Consider the following 12,254-nt stretch of genomic DNA (forward strand, 5'->3'; position numbering starts at 1 on the left):
ATCAAATTATATGTTAAAAACAATTAATTAGATATGTATATAAGTATGTTTTCAGTAGTCCTTGATATATATAGACTGTAATAGATGATAGGAGCAAGGTGCTTAAGGATGAATGGATTCAATAGCAGTAGGGTGGGTGGTTACAGGCCAAGACGGTGGGAGTAGGTTGAGCAAATATAGAGAAAGTAGGATACAATAGGTGCATAGAAGTCGAGACACCATGGCCACAGTAATATGTGTACAGTGATCATATAATTAATATGAACATTGTAAATAGAAGAATGGTCTTACAATTAGAAATAATAATCATATTAGGCATTTGTGTGTACTACACTGTGGTGTCTTCACATATAATAGTCATTCGGTAATCAGGAAGATATCTGTGGTGGATTTTTAAACAAAACATTTACTGTCTAACACATCGATAAGGTGAATGGGTGTGAGGAACTGGGGATACAGTGAATGGGTACGGGTACACAGAGTAGGGTAGGTGAGAGTACAGAGGCTGGAAGTAAAGTGAGTGACTAGGGTACAATGGGTGAGGTTAGGAGGGAAGCAGTACAGAGGTTGGGGATGCCATTCATGAGCAGGAATAGAGAGGGGTGGCTGAACAAAGCATGTGGTTGGGTAAGTAAGAGTAGGTAGAGACGATTGTGGTGCACAGTGTGGGGTAGGGTAGGTGAGGGTAGGTGGAGTGCAGATAGCACAGGTTGTGTTAGAGAGGATAGGGGTAGAAGCTGGACAAACATTTTATAAGGCCCATAAGCAGCACTGACCATCTAATGTACCATCACAGAGCTTGGGGACAACCAACCTCATAAAACACATAGCCAGAGTCGACTAGGAGAACATTGACAAGGGCCCAGAAAAGACTCATGAGAAACACAAAATAAAGGCTCATGGACCAAACTCTGTAAAGCATTGCACAGCTGCTGTGGCATCACCTCTACACCAGTTACCACCATGGTATTCTCTGCACAATCCACCTCCATCAATGTGCCTCCCACAACCTCCACTAGGACCCAACCTCCTCCACTGCTGCCAACACCAGACCTGAATAACTGCAACGTTTTGTGCAGATTATGTCACAATTGGGTCGTGGTGGGAGTTGCCAGTTTCTAGAGATAATTTTGAACAAAACTGCAGATAGATGGAGGTGCCTCATGGTGGAGGTTCCATGAATGTTTAGGAGAAGTGCAAGCAAATAAACCTTTACCCTCAGTAACCAGTGTAGAAACCAAGATTAGAACAGGTAAAAAAAAAAGACCACTAAGCTTGATAAGTGGACAAAAGCTGGTCAGCAGTGAAGACTTGGTATTGTTGAATAGCTGGACATGTCTTTTTCAGCAAACTTCTCAAGGAATGTTCTTCTTTTTCTGGAACACCACACAGCATGACGATACTAATCAGCACAAAAGCAAACATTTTTCCTTTTAGGGAGTTCTACAATTTCATGAAATGAGTACCCCATTTTCACAAGGAGATGAGCACTATCCCCAGTACTCACCCTGATCGGTTGCTGCTTGTTCTCATGAGATAATTACGTGCATATTTCATTGCTTCTCTCCATTAATCTGGGGGTGTCTACATTTCTATATCAACTCATTCAATTGCTAAAGACAAACTCACCTGTTCAATCTTAACCCTAAGATCTCCTTTCCTTTCTTAACCCTTTTGGTGTTTTCTGTTTGTTCTGTGCTCTTTATTTTGTTTGTAAGGTGATTGTGTATTTCTTTTTTTTAAACTTTTTTCCAGCCATTCAAGGTGTCATAATGGGACATTAAGAGCCGAGGTGGAAGTCAGAAAGGAGTTGCTGAAGGAAGAAGGAGGAGAGAAAGATTCTAAAAGCACAGCAATAGCCACCAGGAAGTCAGAGTCACTGGTGCAAACAATATCACCTGGTTGCCCAATGACAGCCCACTCTACAAAATAAAGACCAGCTGCCAGACAAAAGCAGACAGTCGGTGCTACTTGCTTGTTCTGGAACACCACTTACAAAAAGAAGTGTGGTGCAATTTTCTAAAAGATCATATTCCACAGCTGTGTTATCATTCCAATGCTAATGCCATTGAGTGGCTGCTGGCTCTAGATGTGCACCACAAAACGTTTCACACTGTCAAGGATTTCCATTAAAAGCAGGAAGCATATATTACACCAGCAAATATTACTGTTGGGTACCAATGCATTGCTAGACCACATATAGTATGTTTTAAAAGATCCTTTGCACAGAGACTTTCTTGCAAAAAGACATACGAATTTTCTACCGTTTCCGGACATGTAATACTGCACTCAGCAACACAAGGAGACAAATGATGCCCACCTATGAAGATATGCAATTCTTGGAAGATTTCTGAAGTGTTATTGCACAAAAATATGCTAATGATGATAGACAGAAAACCAATGAAAATCCAATGATCCTACTCCTGTTCAGGTTCTGATGCTACTGATGCCTAGTCCTTATTTAGTCAGGGCTTTCGCCAGTTCTGCTGTGTTTAAAGAATCAGTAACAGGCTTGAGCGCGTCTCTTGCAGTTTCCGGTGGCGGTACACCCCGTTTCGGCGCGGGCTGGTTTGCCGCGACCGCTTTGGCGCGGGGGCCAGTTCGGCGCACCCATTTTGGCGCAGAAGCCTTTGTGGCGCCGTCGATTTGGCGTGAGGGACGTCTGGACGTGGCTGACATTGCAGCCACGTCTGAACTCCCTCACGCCAAATTCAAAAGCATAATTCTTTTCAAATGCAACACGTTGGCAGGTGATGTTAATGTGTTGCATTTGAAAAAAAATGTGGGTGTGGGAGCGGAGCAGAGCCTGCGTGAGCAACTGCTGTGAGAGCCAGCACGCCAGCACCCCACCCTGCCAGCCCCCCACCCTGCCCCAGCAGTGCACTGCTTGGGGCCAGCGTGAAGTGCACCAGGATCACACAGCTCTCTAGTACAATCCATGTACTGCATGGGTTGCTGCAGTGCAAGCTTCTCTTTCATACAGCCCATGTACTGCACGGGTTGCGGCAGTGCAAGCTTCTCTCTCGTACACACCATGTACTGCGCGGGTTGCTGCAGTGCAAGCTTATCTCTCGTACACCCCATTCGACACCGCACCAGTGTACATATAAATGGTCCACAGCAGTGCAAGATTCCCTCTTACACAAGTTCTTCTGAGAGTAGCAGCCAAGCTTCACACTCAGACTGGGGCCCATCAGCGTGCAAGCTTCTATGGCATGGGCAGTAGCAGTAGTGCAAGCTTCTCTGGCATAGGCAGCACCAGTACTGCAAGCTTCTCTGGCATAGGCAGCACCAGTACTGCAAGCTTCTTTGGAATAGGCAGCACCAGTACTGCAAGCTCCACTGGCACTGAGAGAAGAGATGCAGTGCAGGCTTCCTGCACACCTGCATGGGAGTGGTGGCATAACTGCCCGCATCTGAACATCAAATGCCCTCCGATTTCTGCTGTTAGTCCTGGCACCGCTCATGGGTGTTACACTCTGCCTCACCCCAGCAGTGGCGCGCAACTTCCCGTGCAAGTGCTGTTCGCTGGGTCGCACCAGCAGCGGGCCGTGCAGTCTGCCTGTGCTTTCTGCGTGCCGTGTTGGTGGATTGTAACGTGAGATTACAGCTGAGGTTATAGCGGGGGTGCGAGGTTAGTAATCCTGCACATGGTATTGTATAGTTGGGTGTTGGTCTGCGGTCCCCACTTGTCTCTGGTGCCATTAGCAGTGCTCGAGCCTCTGTTCGGATCGGGCACTAGTTGAGCTCTTATTTTTTCAGCACTGGAGCCAGTTTAGTAAAGAACCATCGTTCTAGTTCTCTGTACTTAATGAGCAGCTGGCGTTTACCTGGTTCAGCTGTATAAGAGTAAGAAAAATAGTCTCACGAGCGGAGATGTACGAGATAAAAATACCCCGCAGATTAATAATGGTTGTATTATCATAGAACGTCAAACGTCACACGTCACTTTAGAGGGTGAAATAGCCAATATCCTGTTCGATTCGAGCCAGCCCAAGAGGCATCCTCTGAAACGCGTGCAATCTATGGCCGAGACCCCATGCAGCCCGACCAGAGACCTCTGCTCACTGAAAATAAGAAGGCCTTATGACATTAGCATCGCTCTCCCATTCCATCTTGGCAAGGTGGACGTGAAATAATAAATAAAAGAAGAAAGAGGGCGACGAAGAACATTGTTCTGGCTGACTTCCAGAATATCTTTGAAACAATCCCCCAACAGGCGCAAGGCGGAAACCTCAAGCAAAACTGGATAAAATTGAGGGAAATAATGATGTATAGGCAATCCCATGAGAGCAAACCTCAGGACTGCACACACGCTCTCCAGTTGCAGGTAATACAGCGCACCCATGAAACAGTTCCACTGAATCGAGCTGTGCCACTTTATAGTATAGAGGAGAGCTCTCCTCCCATGCCAATACCCACGCCAAAACATCCTGGCGCCCGAACATCCCTGCAGCGAACTGGCCGCGCCGAAATGGGCGCGCCAAAACGGGCACTGCAGCCAATCGGCCGCTCCAAATCGGCCCGCGCCGAAATGGGCGCGCCGAATCGTCCTGCTCCGTCTGGTGGGCCACATGATAGGGAAGTGCTGCAGCGCCATAAACGGGGTGAGGGCCTGGCATTAAGACATGCGTTATGGCAGACAGATACTCCCTGCAACATTTCCCAATGAGTGTTTGTGAATGCCTTCCATTATTTTAAATCTCCTGTTTCCTGCTGCCCTCTTCATCGTCCGGAAGTGCCTGAACCTGTGTGAATGTGTTCTGTTCATACTCGTTCAAATGCTGTGTGTCTAGTCCCTATCTGTGTCATTCCCTGCCTCCTGATATCTATTTGTTTCACAATTTATCCTCCCCCTATATCTTGAATTCCCCATGCATCAGACCCTGCATCACGTGTCCTGGTTGCGCTTTGCTCCTGCCCATTGTGAACTGGAGTTTCCAAGTTCTACTTCATACACTGGCCTAGCATACTGTTAAATGTAAAATAGCCCATGGATGTGCATGAATGGACGCCTAGAAGCAATCTTGAGCACACCATTTGGCTCCTGAAGGTTTTGCGACCACACCACGTGGTTAGGTTTTCATTTGAAAGTATTTTCTACAACCTGCATTCCCAGAGGATCCTGTGCACCATCTGAGGACAATGACCCATGAGCATAACACAATCAGGACCATGCCTGCATCCTGGCTGCAAGCCATCTTGAGCACGTTGATTGGCTCCAACAGGGTAATGTGACACACTGCCTACCTTGATTTGAGTCTCCCCTGGGAATTCACCTTCTGTCTATTCAGCTAAGGACCAAAGGGCAGCAAAGGGAAACTACCCATTTGGGCATGTAAGGGCCTAGGGTCACATGCCTTGATCATACCTTGGCTTCACTCTGCTCACACTTTGCCTGACTTCTGCCTAGGGATAATTTGACCACGTGACACTCCATTCACCGCCGTGCAGCTGTTACCTTACCTATACAAGGAACATCCCTGTTTTGGCACGGTAACTTTCTCTTGGTTTCTTACAGCTCAAATTAGAACTTAGACCTGCTCCTTCCCATCCATCCTTTCTCCACGCCCCTTACTGTTCTCATGTACCCGTTCCCTCTTGGACTGCATCCTTCCTTCACTGTCTTCACTTGCCTATTTCTTCTACCCTCCACCATGCTCTTTTATTGTGCTCCATTCCACCTTGTACTCATTCTTCTCCACCTCTTCTGTTATATCCTTCTGCCACAACTTGGTCTAACTTCTACCTAACTCACCATCTAGCAACTCCCCTTTGCACCTGCATCCCTCATAACCAATGCTTTTATTCTCCAAGGATCTCCAATCTCACCTACCCACCTCATCTACCGCACAACAACTGCCCCACCTGCTATAACTTTTTCACTTGGTCTCTGGAATGCACAATTCCTCTGCAATGAGAATCCCTGCATCACAGACCACATTGATTCCTATCACCCTAAACTTGTAATTCTGGCTTTCACTGAAACTTGAATATCCCCTCATGACACGGCTACACTAGCTGCTCTCTACTCTGACGTTGCTATCTTCTCTCACTCTCCCTGTCCTGTTGGGAAGGGTGGTTGTGTGGGGTTGATCATCAATCAGCCCCACAGCACTGCCCTCATCCCCACTGATATCACATATTCCTCTTTTGAATATTCACTGTTTAACCCTCTCCTCCTTCCTCCTACATCTGTAAATGTTCTGCTCTCTTCCAAACTGATAGTCCCCTTAAACCTTCACTTTGAGTCAGTTGCTACAGATATCCCATGTTGATGATTGGAAAGTGTAACCTTCCCAAGCCTTCCACATTCACCTGCCTTGAACTTAATTCTCTTCTATCTGATCACTCCCTCTACTCCGTCCCTGATGAGAATACCCACTGTGGTGGGAACTCGCTTGACCATGTTTTTCTTTATAGTTCACTCCCCTCCTCTGACCTTTCCTCTGATCTGTCTTCATTGTTCCCTTCAACATCCTGGTCCATCCAACACCTACTCCTCTGCTTCTCTCTTCATTAACCAAGACGAAATTCAAACAGGACTCTCTTGCCCCTTACCTTGATAATATGAGGACACTCACTTTTCACTCTCTATTTTTCATGCCTCTTCCATCAACCGTGTTTCTTCTTACCTTGACTATACACTTATTACTCCCTATGACAAAGACTATCCTGAATGCACATTCACACCTCCCAGTCCTCATTCTCAGCCTTGGAACACCTCTGACATCCAGAGCCTCAATACAAACTTGCATCATGGCCTACAATGCTGAACAAATTATGGACCCTAATTTAAAAAGAATCCCTTACTGCCCTCACCTCTGCAGTGAACTCTGCCAAATGCTCCTACTTAAAAAACGAATTTTCTCTTGTCAGAATCGCCACACATACTTTCATCTACTCTCCAAGTTTTTCTCACACCACCCAAGTAAATATCGATTGCTGCCTCGCTAATGATTTTGCTGACTACCTGTCATCTAACATTTCAAATGTTCATAACACCCTCAAAGTCCTCCTCTGCCATCCTCCCCAACTCTCCTTGTGGAGACCACTTCTCCCAGTGCCCCTCCTGTTCTACTTCTCCCCTATCTCTCCTACTGAATTAGTACTCATGCTTTGCTGCACTAAATGATGTTGCACTCCTTTCAACCTATAAATGTTCAAAGACTGTGTATCAATCATCCTCCTTTACCTGTCTGAGCTGGTAAACCTCTCTTTCTCTCTCAGTTGGACTCTTCCCTGCCTCCCTCAAATCTTCAAGGGTTCTACCCCTTTTTGAAGAAAATCTTCTGCTGACCCAAATGCCCCGCCAAACTATCACCCAGTTTCCCAACTTCTCCATCATTCAAAGGTCCTTGAATGAATGCTCTTCAATTGGATCGCTAAGTACCTCGAGGACGTTGGCCCTGGAGATCCATTTCAATCTGACTTCCTTAGTAAGCATTCCAAAAACACTCTGCTATCATGCATGCCTCCAAATTTCTCTCTGATGCGCATCACTCCAAACTCTAGTCTTTGCTCGTCCATTTGAACCTCTCTGCTGCTTTTACTGTTAAATATTCCTCTCTCCAACTCTCTCGTGGATTTTTAAAACCTGCTCTCTTCTGGATTGCCTCCTACATTGAGGCTGCATTAAAATCACCTGAAAGCCACACACTTTTGGCTCCACCCCTCTCACTGTCGTCATTCCCCAAGGATCAGGCCTTGGACCTTCACTTTTCAACTTTCATAGTTTTGTCCTAGGAAAATCTATGTCATCCTTTTGATTTCCCTAACACCTTTTTTCTCACAACACTCAAATCTCGTTCTCCTTTCCCTCCTTCACCCTAGCCATCATATAATCACCAACTGTCTCAATTAAAGCTGTCACTGGATGACACCCCGCAGCCACATGCTGAACTCTTCAAAAACAGAAGTAATCTTTCTCCCTGCTTTCAATAGCATCCCTGCCCTTCCCTCTCCTATCTCCTCCCCACCTAAGCTTTTTGTTCCCTAGCCCAAGCCTCGCAACCTTGGGCTTCTCTTAGAAAGCAACCTCTGACTGAAACCATTTATCACTACCCCCACCTCTTCTGCTCGTATTAACTTTCTCAACATTCAGAAAATGCATTAATCTCTTATTCCCAGTCTACAAAACCTCAAGCCTCCATCCTCATGCTCAGCAAACTTGACTAGTGCTCCAGCGTACTCCTTGGCTTAACTCTCCACTCCTTCCTCCCTCTAGAGGAAACCCTTTAACTTTGCAAACCACACTCTCTACAACCTATCCAGATCCACCCTCCCTTCTGTCTACCAAAACCATGCTGGTTCATTCTCCCTGCACAACCACTCCCTTTTCAAGTAAAGTGTTCAATGGTTTTGCACCTCAGTACCTACCTTATTGTTAATTTCCTCTGATCCACATCTACACTCAACCTGATTGTCCTATTCCCCCTCCTGCTCCTCTAGCTCCCACTCTTCCTCCTACTCACCCTACTCCATTGGAACCCGCTGCCCATCAGAATTAATGTCGGTTCAATGTTGAATCACTTCAAGGCATGATTTAAACTTCACTTACTTGCCAAAAGAGTGAGCACCTCTTGGCCTCTCCACTATCCTCCCCACCTGACCCCCTGGTCCTCCTCTCTCTCCAGCGCTGCAGAATACTGTAATTTTGTACATGTATACAGTACTTCTCTTTAGCTTTAACATCTTCCCTCTTTGGTTAGTTTTACCTCTGTAAATCACTTTTTTCTGATAAAAGGCACCCTTCTGGGGAATGCCTCTGCCATCTATAAATGTGCTATTGTGAGTCATTTCTGATCAAAAATGACATCCCTGTTTAAAAAAAAAATACAAATACAACTATATCCTTCAGCTTGTACGTTCTGCATAGTTTGTGTAACCCTCCTTTTCTGCTGACCTGCAGTGTTTGACCCTAGATTGTGATCCGACTTGACTTTGTTTTCCCAAATTGGATTACACTGTGAATTGGTTTCATGTGGATTGTTATCTTTGCTTTTCCTCCTGCTTTCCGTGGGGTCAGGACCTACAAGGATTATTGATTTTTTATCAGGCCTCACATCATACAGGGTTTTCTGAACTCCGAACTACAATGAAGCAGGATATGTTCTCACGAATAGCAATTTCAGACTCCTGAGAATTCAAGAACATTGAACACATGTTGATTTGTCTCGTGTGGCAATGGCAACATTGAAAAGGTAAATCAAAGCACCCGTTTCTCAGCAGATGCTATCAAAATTAAAACCCCAAATAAAAAGTACCTCATTACTTTATTTGCAATTAAACTCTGCTTGATCAACCCAGATAAAACCGCCAAGACCATTCCTAAAATAATTTAAAAGATGACTAAACCTCTGATTAGCCTTCATTACCTTTATCAAGGGACAATGTTGTCTTCGCATCTAAAAAACACGTTTTCTCTGAAAAGCAGAACTTCTCACTAATATGTCAGTGATATTAGCGAAATCACAAAAACAATAAAGCAACAATCCCAAGCCTGACCACACGCTATCCAAATGCCCGAATGCTAATGCCTTATCCTCCTGGCAACCTTGTGGAAGGCAAGCATCCACCATCCCAATATCATTTTAAGCACATTGAGGCGCATGTTCAATGAGCCAAACATATATCTGATGCGTACAAGTCTTGTGCAAGACTTTTACGCCTTAGATTTACATCACATCCTATTTTCACATGTGTGTATGGCAGAGAGGCGGTGGGGATCGTACGGTACAGTTGCACCTCGTACTTCCTCTCCGCCACACAAATATAGCAGCATTTGTGCCAACATATATATTCATTCTGGCTCAAATGCTGGACACGCCCACAACACAGTGCCTGCTAATAGCCATCCATGGAAGTTCACCTGCAGCTCAGTGATACTACACAGCGATGCATAGTGGGTATGCAAATTATCTGAAAAACTAGCAAACTACTAAGCGGTGCAGCTATTGAGTGCTTCGTATTAGCTGAAATGGCATTAATACATATATTCCTTGCAGTGATATGCTTTCTATAGAACATTCATGGGCAGGACACCCTTTAAGCCTCTTCCCACTCTTCCACCACCCCTCCCTCTTCTTCGTCCCAGAACCCCCTCTTTACTATTTCCTATCTACCCACGAAGCGATTTAGGTGCAAGAATCTAGGATGCTTACGCAACCGCTTTTTAATAGCTTTGCATCCCTCTCTTAGCCTGCTTTCTGGGACGACAGCGGAAGGAATTTAGGAGGGCTTAATTTTTGGGTTCCTCTCTTGGCAGGTCTTATGTGGCTGAAATTGATGTGCTTCATGGTCATATTCAGTCCTACAAACTGAAATAAAATGTAGGGTGTCGGTTAATTTTCATAGTTCAGTTAGGAGGAGGCATTCACTAAACCACTTGATGCATTGAGAGGTTTTTAATCGAATGTCCATCTCAATTTGGGATTGGGACTACCAGACACCCTACTAAATGTAAAAAGCAAGGTTTCTGGAATATACCAGAGATTAGGATGGTAGATAATCAGTGTGGCTTAGTGGGGCTACATTTCAATAGGTTTATGTAGGAGGGGCACACCTCTGCTGATTACCCTAGCCAATGCACTTTCAAAACTAGCAGAGCATCTTCTACGATAGACTTTTCCCAACAAGGAATTGCGACTAGAACTTTATTGTCAATCTTGGGGTGATAGAACATGTCAAAAGTGGTCATTACGCCCTAGCCTTTAGTATTACAGTTAGAGGATCTGACCAGGCATCCCATAATGCAATGCAGGGCCCCGCTGGTGATGACATGAGAAATAGTGGGAAAAGCACAGAGTGGGCTACAGCGGACTGCAACAAGGCTATATCGAAATCAGTAGTTCAAATCATGAATGGGGATCTAATAATAAGTCACAATGATGATGCATACAACAAGATTTTCTTCTTGTGAATTAAAAAAGTGCTCATTAAACTTAAATCTTTACTCGCAGATCCTAGTGTCAAACTGAGAAATATTCAGCCATCTGGTAGTGGAGGGTGGCATTAACCCACTTGTTGCTTAGTGAAAAGACAGCTGTTGGATGCTTTTGAAAACATTGCCCAATCAAAACCCATTAAAAACAGAGCAAACAAACTATACTGATGCGTGCAGCGATGCTGAAAGAGCTTTCAGTGAGGCCCAGTGGAGCACACTGGAGAAGGCAGTTCCCTGACAAAATAGCACAGTATTCTGGAGATTCATTTCCTCTGGATACTCTGCTAGCAGGAACAATTATGGAGGTAACCAAATTACCCCCTCAGTATGGATGGATTTCTTCTATGTAATCTACAATGCTCAATCTGAGGGGAGCAAGTTAGATCCCAAAGGATAGGGCCAGATGATTCATTCAAAATTAGCACCCGGCACGCACGGCGCAACGAGAATACAGCGTGATGACTGGCTCATTTGCAAGCCATACCACACGGTGTTCCCTTCTATGCCGTGTGTGCCGGGAACTCTGTTCCCGGCGAGGGGCGTGGCAGCCCCTGAGCCAATGAGGAGGCTCGAAACGGGGCAATCCCCGCTCCGAGCCTCCCCATGGCTGGAGGCTTCCTTTGTCCCCTGCCAGGGACTCAGGTAAGCCATTTATTTCCCTCCCTCGCTCCTCCCACCCCACCCCACTTACCTTCTATCCCGTGGTCTCCGACGGGGAAGATGGAAACCTCCAGCCGTGTGGAGACTCGGAGCGGGGCCATCCCCGCTCCAAGCCTCCACACGGCTGGAGGCTTCCATCGTCCCCCGCCGGAGACCGCAGTACTTTTTTTTCTTCCTTCCCCTTCCCCTCCCTTCTGCCCTCCCAACCCCACTTACCTTCTTTTTTCTTCTAGCCTTGGGAGCGAATGTGCTGGGAACACTGTTCCCAGCGCATCTGCTCCCGATGGCCGCCATGGAAAGGGAAAACGGACTACATTTTCCCTTTCCTGGCTGCCATTTTTTTCTTTTTTTTTGTTTTTGTTTCGAAACACGCAAAACAGAAGAAAAATGCTATTAGTACCCTTGTCTAACGGGCCGGGGTGCTAATAGCAATAAGACCCTCAGCGGTGGGCCAATACCGCCCACGGTAATGCCCCCGGGGCTTCGTTAAGGCCCTCGCTACGCTTGGGCCTGTAACTACGGCCCCGGCATTACCTGGGGCGGTATTGGCCCACTGTCTCGGGTCTTATTGCCACAGTAAAGTTTCTCTCTAGGACCCTATATTGATGCAGGTATTTACCATGGAATGGTCCTGGGAAGTCCCAACAAG

The sequence above is a fragment of the Ambystoma mexicanum genome, chromosome 5q (genome assembly GCF_040938575.1).
Source record: "Ambystoma mexicanum isolate Mex_15411 chromosome 5q, UKY_AmexF1_1, whole genome shotgun sequence".
Taxonomy (NCBI): Eukaryota; Metazoa; Chordata; class Amphibia; order Caudata; family Ambystomatidae; genus Ambystoma; species Ambystoma mexicanum.